Raw genomic sequence first — 21,262 nt, 5'->3', positions numbered from 1 at the left:
CTTTAGTGGAGTGACCCATTAGTTAACGAATGGAGATTAATTTGGTCTAATGAGTTTAACCAATTAATCTCGGATTGTTGGAGCCTATGATCTGTAGGTCCGCGAGGTCCCCCTACTAGCTTGTAATGGACTAGCTCTAGAATAGCGTGATAAGTTAATTTGAATCGTTCAAATTAGAATTAAGGGAATTGGTAATTATATGAGATATAATTACATGTTTAATTTTAGAATTAAATGGAATAGGAGAATATATATATTTAAAAATGATTTAAATATATAAAGATGGATATGTGTTAAAATTAATTTAATATTTGATATTAAATTTTATTAATTTATTAAATTAATTAATTTTTTCATCTTTTAAAATCAAAATAGATTTTATAAAATTAAAATTTTATTTTTAGATAAAATTGGAAAAGTAAAAACCAAAAACACACAAAATGAAAAAAAGATTTTTCCATTATCTATCACTTAAGTAGCTCACTCAAATGGCATTATCTTGGCCTTGTCTCCTCCAAGCATGAGCTGCAACTCATGCAACTATTCTGTTTGCATTTTGATATGCAATATAATGAAGAGAGTGGAGTGAAAATCGCGCATGCAATCTATAGAGATTTTGAGAGAAAATTTGGTTTGAAGAAAGAGTTCTTCAGCTGATTTTCTACAGTGAGCATTTCTCCTTCTACCCTTGATTCAAGCTTGTTTTGAGTCCTACAACTCAATTTAGAGCACCAAAAGAATAGTGGGGAAGATCTTGAGGTGGTCTACAACAAGATTTGAAGAACATAGCAGCTGGTGAAGGAGCTTTGAAGAAGTTCTACTAAAGATATGTCTTAAAACTCACTTGTTTTTGCAAAAGCATGCTTTATATTTTGCCAAAATTAGTGAATTTGATTTCTTAGATGATCCTTGTACTTCCACTACTGTTGATACAATCCTACAAATTAATCTTCCCTTCCAAAGCAAAGGAGCCTATACATCCTTTGGTACTTGTTCTTGAGAATAGCGAGAAAACAGGTTGGTAGTGTCCCTACTTATTGAGTTTGTGTTCTTGGTGGGATCTTTATATTATGAGAAATGTTCGTGATTTGTGGAGAGGAAATTCATGTAGAATAGTCCTACAAGGGTGAGTTTTCCTCTTCCTTCTTCCTCTGTAGAAATGCATGCTTATAGGATTTAAAAATTGTTTATCCTGCAATACGTAATTCTATATGTTCTTCTCTGTTATTTCGTGTTTTTCAAATTGATTGTCAAATGCACAGTGTTCACACGCTTCCATGAGGAACTCGATTCCTTCAGCAACTTCACACAAAGAATGGACTAGTGTGTCACACCCTAAGTTAGTACATCGGAGTTGGTGGAATGACCTCAAAACAAAGGATGGATTCATGTGTCCCGCCCTAAGTTGACATATGGGGATGCTGTAACATCATAAAAAAAGATGAACTAGTGTGTCACACCCTAATTTCGTGCAATGACCTCACAACAAAGGATGAGCTAGTGTGTCACACCCTAAGTTGATATATGGGGATGCAATAACTTCACAATAAAGCATGGGCTAGTGTGTCGTATCCCAAGGTGGTACATCAGAGTTGGTGCTGGGGTCTCACAACAAAGGATGGGCTACTGTGTCCCACCCTAAGTTGGCACATGAGGATGCAACAACTTTACTATTGGATTGTATGTCCTAAAACTCACAGTTTGTAGAGTTAAACATTTTCTATCATCAATAAAGATGTTATTCAACATTTCTTCAATAAAGTTGTTATTGAATTTGTAAATTGCACTTGCAAAGACTAATTCCAATAAACTAAGATCCATGACTATTATATGAATACTTGAACTTTATGTTGAGATATAAAAGCAGATCAAGTTCGAGTAAATAGTCAAAATGATCTATAGTATACGAATAAGGTTGGGTATCTTATTTTGGTAACACTATCGGATGCGGCCCACTCTATAGTTGTTACAATTTGTTGTGAAGTGCTATAAACGAAGTAATCCTGATTCGTTCCTGTATTGACATGAGGAGTGAGGGCGTCCTATGCAATGAGTTTGTGTAAGATCGAATCAAGAAATGAGTCACTTTTACTTTATAATGTTGTTTACTATTTAAGACTGACTGTTTCGCTTAGATGACCTAGGTAACTCGATCTTAATCCTGAGCTAACTATGAACTCCTGTTTATTCAAAAATATTCTTTGATTTGCATAGGTGAAGGTTGGTTCAATAGCGCTGGCTGAATATGTTGGGGATGATACCCTAAACTCTCGTTGGGTCCTGTAGTTTGTAAACACCTGTATTAAACAAACGCTTGTGATGTAATAATATAAGATATTTTCTTCACTGTTGTCTATGAAACATGAGATGTTTTATTTGTTTTACCACAATCTAATAAACTAAGATCACTGGTTATCGTTGTAACTTACACATGTATGTGGAGACATACAAGTGGATCATGCCTTAAGTGATAACAAAATGGTTTGCAGTATATGGATATAGGAGGAAAACCTTATCCTGGTGACACTATGGATACGACCTGCTTTATAGCTAGTTACAAGTGTTGTGACGTGTTACAGATGGTCTGATCCTAATCATTCATGAGAAGACATGCGAGCGGGGTGTCCTATACAAAGGAGTTTGTATAAGATCAGACCACGAAGTGTATAGTCCCGTTATATAACGCTGTTCATGATAGAGACTTCACTTCACTAGGATGACCATAGGTAACATGACCTCAATCCTGAGTGAGTTGGAAACTTCTGCCTATGAGGGCGGTCCTTTTATTTGCATAGGTGCGAGTGGCCAGATTGCCGACTCAAACCTCCCACTTTGGGGATTCGTCTGATTGAGGAGCTGGGAACTCAGCTACATAAGATGGAATTCTCTCATTCCCCGAAGTAAGGGTAAATAGATAGATTGCTCCCTTAAGGGCTGATTTCGGGGCTTAAATGATGTGGTGCCACATACCTTCTCATGGCCCGAGAGGTGTCCACTCATAATATGTCTATGATATATGTATTATTCATTAGAGGGATCAGTGGTACTTAAAAAGTTAGATGTAACTACAGGGGCAAAATGATAAATTGGTCCAGCTGTACTTGCAAGCATCTGTGAAGGGTTACCGTACTATTGACTGGTTATATCCGATGGATACAAAAATATATCTGTGGTGAGAAGAGTGCAACTGTTGGTCTTTAGTGGAGTGCTTGACAGTTAACAGATGGTTGATCTCGTGACTCAAGAGTTTAGTTAGCTATTCACATACCGTTGGAGCTTCAAGCTAAGGTTCATAAGGTCTTTGATAACAAAAAAAATATAATGTTTTGCTATATCGCTTTATGCACTACTGATGAATGAATGAATGATTCAAGTTCTTGTCCCCGGCAACGGCGCCAAAAACTTGATCACTAAATTTGTTTTGTATTTTATCTTTATCTATATGTATTATGCGCTAATGAATGAAATTGATGATGCTCTATGCACTCAAGTACTTTGCAATAAAGATATGCACGATACTACGTTCTGAATGTATGCGATGATGCAAATGCTTCGTAGTATGCGTTCGTGTAGTGCGTGTCACAAGTTTTCTTGCACTGGAACCAAGTATAATTCCAACGCAAGTTTCTCAGATTGATCTGAGGTCGAACACGGGGATTGTTGTTGTTTTTGCGATACTAATGTGGTATAAGAAACCGGTTTAAAATAAAGAATAATGAATTGTTTTTGTAGAAAAGTAAATTGTGATGGTAAATAAAGTGCGAGAAAGTAAATTGCGGTGATAAGTAAATGACTAAACTACTAATGATACAAGGTGAGGACTGGCTGTGAAGTTGTACAAAAGAATCTAATGAATGTGGTGGCAAGTCTTATGAATGAATTAGAAAGAGAATGGGTTGAGAGAAAGGACATCGCAACAATCTCGTTAAGGATGCAACTAAGGTTCCGATTTCCCTTAGCTTACACCTTTCAGTGATCGGCCGCGTTCCCATATGTCTATGATCAAACAGAGATGAACGTAATGAACGCAAGGTTGTTTCCATCTCTAGAAATACTTGTCGCTTTAGTTAACGCATTCTTCTAACCTTCTCTCGATAGGTAGAATGACATCTTCACTTCTACTCTCACAGGTGAAGATGCCGTCGAGCATGCTTTAGCTAAACTCAGTCGATTCCCTTAACAAGGATTAACTCACTCGCTTAATCTCTCCCCTTTACCCAGGGGATTAATGACACATGATGGAGAAAATGGATGATAAATGTGTGGAAAAGAGCAGAGAGATTATACTGATTACAATAATGATATTTAAATCTAAAGATCATCGTTTGATACATGATTGTGAATGAAAGATTAAAGAAAGATGAACACAGTAGATGAATGAAAGTATAGAAACATATACGAAAAGAGTGTCAATGTCTTGACATAGATCCCGATCGAAGACGTTGTGCTTGCCGGCGTGTGGATGAAATGGAGTGGAAAGCTTCCCTCTCAGGCTTGCTTTCCAGGTAGAAATGACCTCTTGCACAGAGCTCCTTCTTCGAGAATGGAAAGAATTTCTTGCTCAGAGACTCACCTTTCAGCCTTGTCTAGACGTTCTCCCAGATTTTCTCTGTATTGTCTCTTTAGACCAGCCTCCTCTACATTGAATTCAAGGAAGCTATTTATAGACCTTGGCTTTCTGTATCAGTGGTCCCACTTTGTAATTCTGATAATTCCTGCCATGGCATAGTGGAAATGTTCACTTTGCTCCACGATCAATTTGTCAGAATCGTACAATAGAAAAGCTGTACACGTCAGAAGTCCATGCGAATGCGTTGCTCTTCACATCTTTGATCGATCGCCGCATGCGGTGTAGTTGTTTTGATTACCGCATGCGGTGGAAATGCATTGATTGTTTGAATCCATGATCGATCGTCGCATGTGTTGCAATTGCGTTGATCTTTTTTGTTCTTGATCGATTACCGCATGCTGTGTAGATGCATTGTACATTTTGTCCTCAAGAAATTAACGCATGCGGTGACCTATTTCTTGCAAAACAAAGACTTGGACATTCCATTTCGTCATCGCAATGGGGTTAGTGGGTGTGTTCACGACATTTTATAATTTTTGTATTTCTAAGCCAATTTCTATACTGTCGATGCAATTTTTCTTTCTTTTTGCCGCATAATCTAAATAAAACGATATAAATAACTTGTATTTCTACAAATTATCACACCCCCAAATTTAGATATATGTTTGTCCTCAAGCATATCTTTGACTAAGGCAATTTCGCTCAATTCCCATCCTAACTTTGCGTCGATCGGCTACTCCGAATGCTCCACCTCTACAAAATTACTCAACACCGCAAGTTCCTTCTATCCTTTAACATTTCTTCACATGCTCTACTTTATTCTTATCTAAAATAAACCTCTACCCAAACTTCCCTTCTAGTTTTGAGAAGATTATTTTACCTCTTCTTGTAAAAACAACGAAGTGCATCTTTATGCGATGGCCTGGTTTGCATCATCGTATAAAGAATGTTGATCATGGTTACATCCTTCGTTTTGGCTTGCTCCCACGGGTGTCAAGCGAGCATCCAACTTCGGTTGTGTACCAATCTCAACTTCAACTCTTGATTCTCAGCCAAGTTTTACTTTGTTGGTCAGAGGAGTTGTCTCTTTTATCCTTATTTTCTCTTTTTTTTTTTCTATTGCGTCGATCCTGGAAACCTACCTTCGTTTTGGCTTGCTCCCATGGGTGTCATGCGAACATCTAACTACGAGCAGGTTCCTTTCATGACTAAACTCTTATCAGGTTGGGATTTTCCCTTGCGCTGACATCGGAGTTTTATGATGATTTTTTTAATGATAATGAATGCATTGCTTGATATTACCACATCCGCTTGATCGCATCTGCTTAGACCTTCCCCACCCCCAAATTTAGAGATACACAAGGTCCTCATTTCGTTGTTTTGGACATAAAAGACAAAACACTTAGTCAAAATTTTGAAAAGAAGGTTTGAGTAGAGTCTTGAAATAGAGAAGGTAAAGTAGAGCTATTGCGATGAATTGTCTAAGTGTTAGGCAGAAAATGTAATGTATAAAGAAAGTTTGCTAAGGGTATGCATACTACTCATCATGGCAGTGCAATTAACAATGCAAAATAAAAGACAAGAATTACCGCAATAATTGACAAAGGATGATAAAAGTAAAGAGACTAATGCATATGGAAAGAATAATTACTTAGTTGTATAAAATTTGTCTAAGTATACAAAGAATTATAAATATCGCAACACAAAATTGTAAGTATGTACAAAAGAATTTAAGGTATAGCTTCTATAAAAGAAATTGAATGAATGGCTGTAAAGAAAAAATAGCAAAATTGCAGAGAAGATGGCACACCCTCAAATTTAGAGTTGCGGTACAGGATTTTGAGGAGGATGTTGTAGAGGAGCTCATTGAGGCGCATCTTGAAATTGTAGAGGTTGCTGTAGATGGGGAGGCACCATGGGACCATGTAGATATGCTGTTAGGAAATTGAAATACTCATGGTTGTGCTCTACCATCTGTCTTTGGTTCAGATGGATGGTAAAGATATTGCGTTGAATATTAGCCATCGCCTATCGCACCATTGTATTGCTGCGTTGTTCTCCTGCAACTCCGTTATTGCTTGGCGGAAGAAGTTGAGCTGATGAGAAAAGAGGGACTGCATTTCTGCTAAGTCAGCAGTAAGGGATGCGATGGTGGGTTGTGCCGTCGATGTTTCACCAACATCGGTTTGAGGTTGAGCGGAAGGGCCTGCTCCCAAATCGTGTGGGTCATCAACATGCAGCGATGGTGGTGAAAAGTGAGGTGGAGATGGATGGCTGGGGGACACTGCTGAAGATGCAGGGTTAGAATCTGGAGTAAGGAGGAGGTTTGTAAATTGTTCTGGAAGAGAGGAAAGGGGCTTAATTGGAGGGCTTGGTTGGTAAATGATTAAAGGAAAAGGGTCCAAGGGTAGTTGGGTTTGCTTTTGCGATGATTGTTCTTGGACTTTTTCCTTTCCTTTATCATTGCGGTGCTGTTTCTTTGGTTTGGGTTGTTGCGGCGCATTCAGATATATGAGGGGCCTTTTGGTTGGAAGCTCGGTGCAATGTGGGGAATCCTTGAGAAGCATTCTCAGGATCTTCTTGTGGATGATGCCGTGGACTTTAGGCATGGGCTCTTCGTCAATGCCTACGCTCACAGAGAGGCACATGCTCGAAATTGTTCACGAAAAGAAGTAGTAGTCTTGTTGGAGGCAAGGGTCCTAATGCCTGTTAAAGATACTGACCACTTGGTGCCCGGTTGCGTTAATACCTTCAGCGCATCCTCCATGTGTTCTTCTTCAAGATCATCAATTAACTTGTTACCCGGTGCTTCCGAGATGTTCTTCAACTTGTAGAGCTCATTGATGTCCTTTACGCTAAATGGCACTGTGCACCTTTAAATGATCACTGTATCTTTGGTGTCATGGAGCTGGCCGTGATAAAAGGCCCTCACTACCATAGGAATAACAATGGAAGGACATTGGCAGAAAGTTTCCCACCCATGTTCCAACACTACATTCGTGATCAGATTTGGTAGTAGTGTCGACGCAGGGAAGAAACCCATTTCCATCATCATATCATCATTTTCTTTCTTTGTTGATGGGCGCCTCCTGGTCGACGCAAGCTCATTACTCTTAACTTTAGCTTTGCCCTTGTCTTGAGCGGACACAAGGTGGGATTTTTGTTTTTGTTTGCATTCCCTTACCTTGCGTTGCTCTTCTTATTCCCTTTTCTAGTCTTCCACTTCTTTTCTCTTTCTCTCTCTGACACGCTGCACATTTTCTTTGCGTCATTTTTCCTTCTTCTCCTTTTTCTTCTTTTCTCCTTCTTCTTCTTCTTCTTCTTCTCTCATTTCTCTCTTAAACTGCTTCGATGCAAGCAAAATGCATTGCTCATCCTCGAGCCTTCTCCTTTCTTCTTCTGCCACCCTTACATTGTCACGACGCACTTCCTCATCGTGCAGTTTCCTGGCCAAATTGCCTGATGCGATGATTTGGCATGCACGTGACATCTTTTCTTGCTTCTCCTCTACTTCTCTTTTTTCTTCTCTCCTCTTCTTCTACTATGCGTTGAAAGAATAATGGGTCACTGGTAGACCCTTGCGGCACATTCTCCTTGCAACGCCGCATAAGAGGGTGATGTCAGGATCTTCTCTATCTTTAGTCGCAACCATTCTGATATGCGTTGATGAAACTTATGGTTGTGCTAATGCTCTAAATTGCGTTGACATCTCCTCTTCCACCTTTGTGGTGGTTGATTCTCCGTCAAGATCTGGGCTTTCCGCCCTCTTCCTTTTCTCCTCTTTCTTCAAGCGCTTCTTTTCACTTTTCTCTTTTTCTTTCTTTTCCTTCTTCGGCCAGGCGGCTTCATCTCCTTCCACCCATTTTTCTTTACTTTTTCTTTTCTTCTTCCCATCGGTCGTCCCCAGCTGCTTTTTCGCTCCTACAACCTCCTCCAACACGACCCTGATGAGTGATAACAGGAAAAAATGCATATTATCATAGTACTAAGTTCTTAAACAATGTTGGATTGTGTTAAATTCTACAATATTGCGGTCGCATGCGTCCAATGCATTAGGGCAGTTGATCTCTATATTTTTGTGCAGAATAATGCGTTAACGCAATGCAAAGAATGCGATCATAGGAATACATCGATCGAGCGCAACTTCACTGCAAGACTTTGCATTGATCATGCTCACAAAAATCCACCCAAGAAGAATCACCGCAACATGGTGGGCGCATTCGGACGAAAGAACAATTAAGATCGATGGGACAGAAAACTGACAGCAGTCGGATCCAAATTAAGTTGATAGCCGATAACGGTCACATAGTACATCTAGCTTTATCGGTGACAACTATCCGGCACATCAGTCAGGAATTAAAGCTATCCCATCTGTACAACCAGGAGAGAGAAGCCGCCGTTCACCTTTGATGCCCTATAAATGCCAAGTGCATTCTTCAGAAAAGGGGTTGAGCAGTCGATTACTTCATCACTTTACAAGTTCACACCTCTGTTCATAGTTTTCTTTTCCATTTCATGGTGGAGCTAAAGAAGAGTAGTAATGCCGGAGATCATCCAAGGCGGCTCAAGAGAGAACCTTGGGGCATAAGAGCAGAGAGCGGGTTGACTCTCGCGAAATCGAGAATATCTTTAGAGCACGAGTAGAACAGTGTAACACCTGGTGGCAAGAAATTGCTCCAGGCTCTTTACTATACTTGCATTGTTATTCTGTACTTCATCTTTTATCTATTCAATGGAAGTTCTATTTCTACATCTGCTCACTCTCTTAATATGCATGAGTAACTATACTAGTTGAATAGGTTGAGAAGAACTAAGCTAACATGATCTAGGAAGTTCATTTCTTGCGATTGTCTTGTTTTATGCTGTGCGAAACATCCCTTTAGAGTTGTCGAGAGAGAATCTAAAGAAAGTACCTAATATCTTGAGAGAGCTAGGTTAGATTCTAACTTGAAAGAGCAAGATTAGGCCTGCATAAACAAGAAATAGGGACTTAGAGATAAGCTCTATTTGTCAACTTGCATCGCATGCATCCTAGGAATAGGAATGATATTATGCGATCGCATATTTGTGTGAATGTCAGGTTGTCATTGCATAATTCTAGTATATAGGATTTGAAATAAATAGAAATAAAGGTTTATATGTAAACCCTGTAGACTTATTGCATATTTATCACATGCGTTCTAGCCTTAGAAGCTGTGGCATTCACGTTGAGAGGTGGTTTACTATTGTATGCATGTTGCATGATCGCAAGGCATGAACGTAACCTAGGGAGTGTTAGCCGAACTCTTCTTAACCCGTTCACCGCATGTTCATCGTATTTTCCGTTGTCAACTCTTTTCAAACTCTGCCGCATTTATTATTGTTTTCATTAACGCAACAACAAACCAACCACGTTATTTATTTTACCGGTTACCACAAATTTTTCATAAGAAAATTATCAACGCAAACTCTTTTCACAAGTCCCTGTGATCGACCCTGGACTTACTAGGAAACTCAGAGAAATTTATACTTGGATTCCACTGGGGAAATTTGAGTGCACAACACTATCCATCAACACATATCATCCATATTCTACACTTAATAAAATAACGCATCAAGTTTTTGGCACCGTTTCCGGGGACTTCGGCACAATAGTTGTTAACGGTAATTTTTGTGAATTCTTTGCATAACTCTCAATCTTTGGCGAACTACGACCCGGAGATTGAGAGAACATTTCAAAGGAGACTAAGGAACCGCCAACAGCAACCACAATCCGATAAAGAAGAGATGGCAGAGCAACCTAGGAATGAAGCACCAAACAACAACAATGTCATGGCAAATCCAATTCTTTTGGCCAACGATCGCAATAGGCCCATTAGGGACTATGCATCGCCAAACCTCTATGATTTCTCTCCGGGAATCATGAGGCCTGCCTTAGACGGAAGTAGATTTGAAATGAAACCGGTGATGCTGCAGATGATCCAAGCTGCAGGTCAATTCGTAGGAAGGCATAGCGAGGATCCACATGCCCACCTCCGAAGTTTTATTTAAATCTGTAATACTTTTGTGTTCCCGAATATCTCTGCTGAAGAGGTTCGACTAACGCTATTTCTATTTTCTCTCTATGATTAGGCTAGGAAATGGGCCTACTTGCTCGAACCAGGAGAGATAACTTCTTGGGAGCAGGTGGTGGAGAAGTTTATGAAGAAGTATTTTGAACACGAGAACACGAGATATGGACTAATTTTGAACAAGATATGGATGAATCGCTCAACGATTCCTGGGCGAGGTTTAAAAGGTTGGTTTGAGATCGCCCGCATAATGGGCTGCTAGACTGCCTTTAAATGGAAATTTTCTACCACGGTTTGAATCTTGCTTCGCAGACCGTTGCCAATGCGGCAGCAGTTGGTGGTCTGCTTGACAAGACTTATGATGAGGCGAAGAATATCCTGGATCGCATCTCCAAGAATCATGAAGACTGAAGGGAGAGTGACTAGAGATTAAGACTAAAAAATTATGACGCAAATAATGGTGCTATTGTTTTATTGTAAAACCAAATGACCGCAATGATGAATTTGATTCAAGGAATGACGATCAGCAGCCCAACACCACAAGGAGGGCAAATCAATGCAATAAGTCAAAACACCGCAAGGTGTGTGACTTGTGGTGATGGGCATGCGATGGAAGATTGTCCACAAAACCCACAGTCTGTATATTTTGTAAAGAACAACCCCTTTTCCAATACCTACAACCCCGGGTAGAAAAATCACCCAAACTTTGCTTGGAAGAATCAACAACAAAATTTTCAATCTGTGGCACAAAAAGAAGGGCCACCAGGGATCTTTCAATGCAACAACGGTCAACAGAGCAACCAAGCAAGTAGCTCACCACCGCAACCTTATTGCCTAGAAGGCCTATTGAAGCAATATATAGAGAAAAATGAGACGGTGCTTCAAAGTCAGGCTACATCCATCCGCAACCTTGCATTGCAAATGAGCCAGATTGCAAATGAGCTCAAAAGTAGACTGGAAGGGGCACTGCCACGTTCAACCGAGCTTTCATGCAACCCAGGGGGTTCAGGTATGGAGCAATGTCAGGTTGTGACATTGCACAGTGGAAAGACTGTGGAGGGAGAAAAGAAGGAGTAGAACAGTTCAACCTCTATCTCAGCTGAGCCTGAGATTGCGGCAACGCAAGAAGAAGAAAAAGAAAATGAAGCAGTAGAACCCGAGGTTGCGTTAACCTCAAAGTCAAACGAAATGGAAACTGTGAAAGTCTAGTTACCACTTTCCTTCAGAGGCTAAAGAAGAAGAAAAACGAAGAGGTACAGTACCAACACTTTCTATCTATGTTAAAGAAATTACATGTTAACATTCCTTTCAGTGAAGCGATTGAGGATGTCTGCCTATGCCAAGTTTCTGATGGACATGGTAACCAAGAAAAGAGGCGCTGAAAAATTTACCATGGTGGCACTAACGTAAAGTTCCAAATCTATTATCCCACCAAAGATGAGCGATCCTGGGAACTTCACTATTCCTTGCTCCATAGGAGGACTCTATATTGGGCAAGCCCTGTGTGACTTGGGGGCCAACATAAATTTGATGTCGTTGTCAATCTTTCGACAACTAAATGTGGGGCAACTTGTGCCCACATTCGTGACTCTCCAACTGGCCAACAGAATTTTGCAGAGGGTAAGGTGAAGGACGTGTTGATCACAATTGATAAATTTATTTTGCCAACTGACTTCATCATCCTGGATTATGAGGCCGATAAAGATGTGCCCATCATTTTGGGGTGACCTTTCCTATCAACAGGTCGTGCTCAAATTGATGTGCACAAGGGCGAGATAACTTTGAGCATAAACGAACAGAAGCTCAAATTTAATATAATTCGTGCCATGAAATTTCCTGATAAGGAAGACCTGCCAGATTCGGAAGATGACTTGAATTTGATAGAAGAAGAAAAGTCTGATGAAGAGTATGAAGAAGAGGATGCCGACGCATCTGTAGCTGCCTGCAATGCAATCGTGCAAAAACAAACAAAGAAGAAGGATCGATCACAATGCAAGAAGAAGAGCTGAAAGAAGAAAGAAAAATAACACAACCTTCTCTCATGGTGCCACCAACCCTTGAACTAAAAACCCTACCAATACATTTGAAGTACGAATTTCTAGGGCAGAATGAGAAGCTGCCAGTGATAATTTCCTCCGCACTTAACGCAGATCAAAAGAATGCGTTGATTAGCATTCTCAAAAAGCATGTGCGAGCAATCGGCTGGACGCTCGCTAATATCAGAGGAAATAGCTCCGCGTACTGCATGCATCTTGAGGACGACCACAAAACAACCATTAAGAATCAAAGCAGACTTAACCCTGCAATGAAGGAGGTCGTCAAAAAGAAGATTATCAAGTGGCTGGATGCGGGCATTATCTATCCCATTGCAGATACCACGTGGGTAAGCCCCGTGCAATATATGCCGAAGAAGGGCAGAATGATGGTAGTCCCCAATGAGAACAATGAATTAATACCGCAGAGGACCATCACTGGATGACACATTTGTATGGACTATCGCAAATTGAATGCAGCCACAAAGAAGGATCACTTCCCTCTGCCATTCATCGATCAAATGCTGGATAGATTGGTAGGGAATGATTTTTACTATTTCTTGGATGGATACGCCGGGTATAACCAGATCATGATAGTTCTTGAAGACCAAGACAAGACCACAATCACCTGCCCATATGGGACATTCGCTTTCCGCCGCATGCCATTCGACCTCTGCAATGCGCCAAGCACGTTCCAGAGGTGCATGATGGTAATCGTTTAAGATTATCTCGAGGACTCAGTAGAAATATTTATGGATGACTTCTCCGTTTATGGGAACACTTATGAAGTCTGTCTGGCCAATTTGGAGAAAATTCTGAAAAAATGTGAAGAGACGAACCTGGTGCTTAACTGGGAAAAATTTCACTTCATGGTGACAGAAGGTATAGTGTTGGGGCACAAAGTCTCTCGAGAAGGGTTGGAGGTGGACAAAGCAAAGATTGACGCAATTGAAAAGCTTCCACCTCCAACCAATGTGAAGGTAGTACGAAGCTTCCTGGGGCATGCCAGATTCTACAGACGATTCTTTAAAGACTTTTCTAAGATAGCAAGACCATTGAGTGCATTACTAGAGGCAGACAGAAAGTTTAAATTTGTCAACAATTGCCTCGACGCATTTCGAATTTTAAAGGATGTGCTGATTACCACACCTGTCTTAATTGCGCCGGATTGGATACTGTCGTTCGAAATCATGTGTGACATAAGCGGGTATACGATAGGAGCTGCATTAGCGTAAAAGAGGAAAACAACTTTACACCCTATCGCATATGTGAGTAAAACCCTGAACCCTGCTCAACTTAATTATACCACCACCGAAAAAGAGCTCCTGGCTGTGATTTTTGCGTTGGAAAAATTCTAGCATACTTGTTGGGAACCAAGGTACTCATTCATACTAATCACTTGACAATCAAATATTTGATGACAAAGAAGGACGCAAAGCCGAGATTGATCAGATGGGTTCTCCTCCTTCAAGAATTTGATATCGAGATAATTAGTCGAAAGGGGACAGAGAATCAAGTTGTAGATCACTTGTCCAGATTGGAAAATCCCGAGGCTAACTGCAATGAATCTGAAGTGAGTGTCGTGTTCCCGGACGAGCAGCTGCTTCGCATAGAAGAAATGCCATGGTATGCGAACATCGTTAATTATTTGGTCTGTGAACAATTTCCTGAAGATTACACCTACCATCAACGGAAGAAGCTCAAGAATGAATGCAGACACTACTATTGGGATAAGTCGAATCTGTATAAAAGAGGTGCAGACCAAATCATTCGATTATGCATGCCAGATGCTGCTCAACAACGCATATTGTCACAATGCCACGATTCACCTTATGGAGGGCACTTTGGAGGACAACGTACTGCAGCCAAAGTTTTACAAAGTGGATTCTTCTGGCCTTCGTTATTTAAGGATGCTGCTGACTACACAATGAAATATGATTGGTGCCAGTGCATTGGTAACATTTCATGGAAGAACGCAATGCCGATGAATACTATCTTAGAGCTAGAACTATTCGACGTATGGGGGATTGATTTCATGGGACCATTCCCTCCTTCAAACGGTAAGCACTATATTTTATTAGCTGTTGACTATGTCTCCAAGTCGGTAGAGGCAACTGCATGCGTCGCAAGTGATGCGGCAGTAGTCTCCCAGTTCCTGAAGAAAAATATTTTCACGCGTTTTGGCACTCCCCATGCCATCATAAGTGATGAAGGATCACACTTTGTCAACCACAATATAAAGGAGCTGCTACGCAAGTACAACATCCTCCACAAAGTGGCCACCGCATACCATTCGCAAACAAATGGCCAAGCTGAAGTGTCCAATCGGGAAACTAAATCGATACTTGAGAAGGTAGTCAAACCTTTGCGGAAAGATTGGGCAATGAAGCTTGATGATGCATTATGGGCATACCGGACTGTATTTAAAACACCTATAGGCATGCCCCCCTATGCGTTGGTATTCGACAAAGCGTGTCACTTGCCCTTGGAGCTGGAATATAAAGCATTATGGGCAGTCAAAAAACTGAATTTCGATTTAAAGAAATTAGGGGAAGCATGCAAAATGCAATTGGTCGACCTAGAAGAATGGAGGAACAACAAATATGAAAATGCGAAAATTTATAAGAAGCGCACCAAGCGATGACATGATCAACGCATATGCGGCAAGAACCTCAAAGAAGAAGGTCTTGCTTTTCAATTCACGTCTGCGACTCTTCCCGGGAAAGCTAAAGTCTCGTCGGTCTGGACCGTTCATAATTCGACAAGTACTTCTACATGGTGCGGTGGAATTATCAAATGACGACGGTACCAACGTATTCAAAGTCAATGGGCAGCAAGTAAAAGTATACCATGGAGAAGACTGGCATCACCAAGTCGACTCCATGGAACTAAGAAACTTTGAATAAAGAAGGAAGTAGGTGGTCCCTGCATTGTCACATGATCGCAATTTCTCAGGGATGCAAGTTTTGGAAAACTTCTAGTCTTCAACTCTTTTCTCCACTACTCAGAATCTTCGCTATCTTTCAGCTATCTTTTCATTTTTCAGTACTATTTCTATAAAAAAAAATTTAATTTGCGTTACTGATTTTGCTTTTGTTTAAAATAATTTGACCATCTCTTTGTTTTTCTTACAACGATCGAGGAGCTAGATTGCGGGGATGTTAGGCAAAGAAGCATTCATCTTATTCCATCACCGCAACCCACAGAAGAAAGATCGTCGCAAGGATGGATACGTCAACACAATGTAGGCAACAACGTAAAATTTGGGGGTTTACTATTCCTTATCTTTATTTCAAATTTTGCGCTATCACATTGCATTTTGTTTTTCGAAGTTTTATCACCGCATCCTTTTTTATTACCGCAATCATTTAACAAGTAGATAAATTTAGTAGTTTACCGCAATCTGTTTCTTTTCCAAGTAAGATTTTAGTGATGAAAAATATGCTTCTATTTCTTTTGTATATATTAGAGTCAACTTAATCTTAAGATAGTCACCTCATAAAATATTTCTGGAAGTTAGGGGTTTGCTAGCTTTCTTTCAAACTCTCTTTACAATGCATTCTAGAACATCCCATAACTTATTTTAATCTTTTGGCAATGGGGACATTGCCGCATTCTAAATTTGGGGGTGAGGTATTTATTTTCGACCTTGCTATTTTCGATTCTATAAAAAAAAAATTTGAGAATAACAACTCCACTATCAACACAAAAGGAAAACCCATGTTGATAAGAGTTAATTTGTGAAAGGCACTTACCCGTAGTTGGATGTCTGCATGACACACGTGGGGGCAAGCCAAAACGAAAGTAAATTACCAGGATCAATGCATAAATCAATGACCGTAACTCCAATGCCAAATCGGTATGAGTTTAGTCTGAGAAGAGTGCATTGCTCGTAGTTGGATGTCTGCATGACACCCGTGGGGGCAAGCCAAAATGAAGGCAAGGTACTTGGATCAGCGCAAGGTCAGAAAAACATAACAATAAAGAAATTTTTTGTGCAAGGATAAATCTTTTGTCACCCCGGTAGAAATTTTCTTTTTGAAATAAATCATGTGATGTTCCAGAATTTAGTAAAGTCCTTTTGAAAGTTAAACTTGCAGTCCCTAGGTCTTAGAAATATTTTAAGAATAAACTTGAATAAGACTTAAGAAAATTCTAGTATATAGGATTTGAATGAAGTATCCTTGAGAAATCTAGGAAAAGAACTTTGCGGTTAACTTGCTAAAGGAATCTTTAGCTTATGCTGGAGGACAAGCATTGTTTAAATTTGGGGTTGTGATAACGGGCAGAAATGCACGTTATCATAGTACTAAGTTCTTAAACAATGTTGGATTGCGTTGATAGAATATGTTAAATTGCGTCCATTAAGCATAAATTCTACAATATTGCGGTCGCATGCGTCCAACGCATTAGGGAAGTTGATCTCTATATTTTTTTTGCAGAATAATGCGTTAACGCAATATAAAGAATGCGATCATAGGAATACATCGGTCAAGCGCAACTTCACCACAAGAATTTGCGTTGATCGTGCTCACAAACGTCCATCGAAGAAGAATCACCGCAACATGGTGGACGCATCCAGACGAAAGGACAATTAAGATCGATGGGACAGAAAGTTGACAGTAACCGGATCCAAATTAAGTTGACAGTCGATAACGATCACAAAGTACATCCAGCTTTATCGGTGACAACTATCCGGCGCATCAGTCAGGAATTGAAGTTGTCCCATCTGTACAACTAGGAGAGAGAAACCGCCTTTCACCTTTGATGCCCTATAAATACCAAGTGTATTCTTCAGAGAAGGGGTTAAGCAGTCAATTACTTCATCACTTTACAAGTTCACACCTCTGTTCATAGTTTTCTTTTCCATTTCACAGAGGAGGTAGAGAAGAGTGGTGACACCGGAGATCGTCCAAGGCGGCTTGAAAGAGAACCTTGGGGCATAAGAGCAGAGAGGGGGTTGGCTCTCGCGAAAGCGAGAATATTTTTAGAGCACGAGTAGAACAGTGTAACACCTGTGGCAAGAAATTGCTTCAGGCTCTTTACTGTACTTGCATTGTTATTCTGTACTTCATCTTTTATCTATTCAATGGAAGTTCTATTTCTACATCTGCTCACTCTCTTAATACGCATGAGTAGCTAAACTAGTTAAATTGGTTGAGAATAACTAAGCTAACATGATCTAGGAAGTTCATTGCTTGCGATTTTCTTTTTTTATGTTGTGCGAAACATCCCTTTAGAGTTGCTCGAGAGAGAATCTAAAGAAAGAACCTAATGTCTCGAGAGAGCTAGGTTAGAATTTGACATGAAATAGCAAGATTAGGCCTACATAAACAAGAAATAGGGACTTAGAGATAAGCTCTGTTTGTCAACTTGCATCGCATGCATCATGAGAAGGCAGGGGCCGGTTTACAACTCAGAGGAATTTACACTTGGATTCCGCTGGGGAAACTTGAGTGCACAACACTATCCATCAACACATATCATCCATATTCCACACTTAATAAAGTAACGCATCAATGGGTCCCTCATTGGAATCTGTTGGAATAGTCTCCTTAGGATCCGTAGTGGCCAGGGCTATTTTCTACGAAGCTTCCTCCATTTCCTCCTCAGAAGGCAGGGGCCGGTTTACAACTCCAACCTCCGATAGCCCCCCCCCCCCCCTTTCCATATTACTCAAAATTCTCCCAAATACCTCTTTGTCGTCCCTTCGTTTCAGGTCACTTTCAGACAAAGGTATTGGGAACGCCACCTCAGGTCTGGTGGTAGAGGCACTCTCCATGCACGGCCCCTCTTGGATGGTGAGTGGTTTGGCTACAGAGGTATTTTGTCGAGGTTTCCGGATGATTCTTGATGGAGGCTTACGCTGGGTGGCGAGGTGGTAGCTAGCAGCAAGGAATGCCGCCTCTCGTGTAGTGACGGGTGCTTGGGAAGGCAATGATGGTAGGGAGGATAAATGCGAAGATTGGCCTGCCATTTGCTTGGTTGAGTGAAAGATTTTGAAAAATTTTGGTTTGAGGATGGAAATCGGAAGGGTACGGTATGCAGAGGAAATTTTAGGGTTTCTTTCGCGAGAGATTCAAATAACCTCCTTGGTTGAAGGAGGTGAGATTTATAGGTTGGGCCTTGATGAGCCCAATGCAATCACTGCGTGGCAAGCTTCGATTTTCTCAAAAAGCATGCCGCCACGCTCCTCCCATTTTGATTTAGCAGAAAGGACGTCCTTTCGTCTTGCTAAGTCATAATTCCCTCAGAAGCTTAAACGATTCGATTACTCTCTCTACGAAGATTTTATCATTTTATTTTATTCGGACGAGTGCAATGTTAAGGATTAATGCAATGCATCTGTTATCGCAAATGCATATTTGCGGAGGACAGGCACAACGTATGCATTAGAGCAACACACCCCTCAACTCAACGTATTTTTGGAGGATGGGCGCATGGTATTTCTACTAGCGAAACACTACCTTCGACATAGTGCGTTTTTGCTGAGGACGGGCGCAGTGTACATACGCGTGCAATTCATCCATCAATGCAATGCATTTGTGGAAGATGGGCGCAAAGTGTATCTATTAGCGCAAGATACACCCATTGTCGCAATGCATACCAGATGTTATTTTATTATTATTATTTTTATTTATTTTTTTTTGTTTTATTTCATCAACATCGCAACGCTTATCCTCAAAACCAAGTTGGTAAGACGTTGCGGTGTTCATTTTCTTTTTACTATTCATTCACAAAAATTTAGGAACAACGTAATGCTAAGACAGGAATGTAAATAAATTCAACAAAACATAAAATTAACGCAACTTGAATTGAAGTAGAAGTAAATTCAGAAAGCAGTAAAGACTAATTTAAGAAAGTAGTAATAATGCAATAAAGAAAGCAGTAGAGAAAGTGATAAGGAAAGCGATAAAGAAAGTAGTAAAGATAGATGTTAGGGATGCTGATTGAAAGACAAGTTCTTCAAGGTTACCGCAATCTGCATCCCCGCAGGCGGTCAGACTTGCCTGCATAATGTCACAATTGATATTGTTCCTTCCCATGAGATCTGAGGGCTTCTGAATTACTTGGCAGCGTTGCCGGTGTTCTATTTCGAAGCTCAGCTGCCAGTTGCCCTACTTGGACCTCCAAATTCCTTATGGAAGACACCTGCGATTGCATAACCGCATCATTTTTCTCGATGTACTGCTTCAGCAGGGCTTCCAAGGATGATGAATTTGTAGAGGTGTTTGATGAGGAAGGTTGATTGTGCGATTGCCTCTATTGGTGACTCTGATTCAAACCTTGGTGAAAAACCGGAGGGTTTCCTCGATTCTCGAAATTGTTTTATGAATTCCTCTGGCCTTCCTGATCGTTGTTACCTCCTCAACTGAAGTTGGGGTGATTCCGCCAACCTAGATTATATGTGTTATTGTACGGGTTATTCTGAATGGCATACACTGCTCTTGCGTTCGATGGGCACATTTTTGCTGAATGACCCCGTCTGCATTGTGCATAGTTGATTTCTGCCACTTGTGCCAGTGCATTGGTTTGCGTTGCACCCTGAGAGAGGGTTCCTTGATTTATTGCCATCGTCTGGAGGAGAGAGGTCACTGCGGCCATTTGTGCGGCCAATATTGTCATTGTATCAGCTGGTACAATGGCATTTTCTGCTCTTATTCTCTTTGGGTCTCTTCCCCCGTACCCGTCGTCTACTAGTCATCTGTGTTTCGCGAAATGCGATCCAAGATGACCTTGGCTTCAGTGTAGGTTTTGTCCATAAATCCTCCTGCTGCGGAGGCATCAGCAACAGATACGTTGATCTGTCCAGGCCGTTGTAAAAAGTTTCCATCAGAATGCAATCGGGAATCCCGATGTGTAGACAGTTCTTTACCAATCTTTTGAATCGCATCCAGGCGGTGCTGAGAGTCTCATTTTCCATTTTCTCAAAATTCAACACATCCCTCCATCTTCTTACGTTGACGGCTGGCGGGAAGAATTTCTTCATGAACCATTCTACCAACTGGTCCCATGAGTTAATTTCATTTGGCTCCAAAGAATGAGCCCACCTCTTCGCCTCATCCCTCAGTGTGTACGGAAAGAGGTATAGTAGAATTCCTTAAGGAGTAACGCCAGGAATGGAGAAAGTATTGCACATTTCCATGAAGCTGGTCAAATGTGCGTGCGGGTCTTCACCTTGCATACCTCGAAATTGCCCTGCATTTTGGATCATTTGAAACATGATCGACTTTATCTCAAAGCATGCATTCTCCTCAACCGTGGGTTTTAAAATTTTGGGCGAGAAGTCATATAAGTTTGGCGTCGCATAGTTCCTCACCGGGATGTTGTTGTCGGCAGCAAGAAAAACAGGATCTTGCACTGGTCGATTAACCCCTTGATTCCCTTCAGGCCTATCATTATTATTCGCCATGTTCCTTCTTTGCCTAATATGGTTCTGACATGCTCGTGCATGAAAAGTACGCTCAATCTCTGGGTTGGCTTCAAATTCTGGATCAGTTCTAGTACTCATAAATTGTCAGCCTGCTCTCCGCGATAAACAGATAGTACAACAGAGATTTGTCCTGTAAAATACCACAAAACTATTCAACAATAAACGTTACCAATCC

Source organism: Benincasa hispida, chromosome 1, assembly GCF_027475165.1.
Source record: "Benincasa hispida cultivar pf3 chromosome 1, pf3_genome.v1.1, whole genome shotgun sequence".
Classification (NCBI taxonomy): domain Eukaryota; kingdom Viridiplantae; phylum Streptophyta; class Magnoliopsida; order Cucurbitales; family Cucurbitaceae; genus Benincasa; species Benincasa hispida.
The sequence above is the reverse complement of the archived record's forward strand: the minus strand, read 5'-3'. Positions refer to the sequence as shown.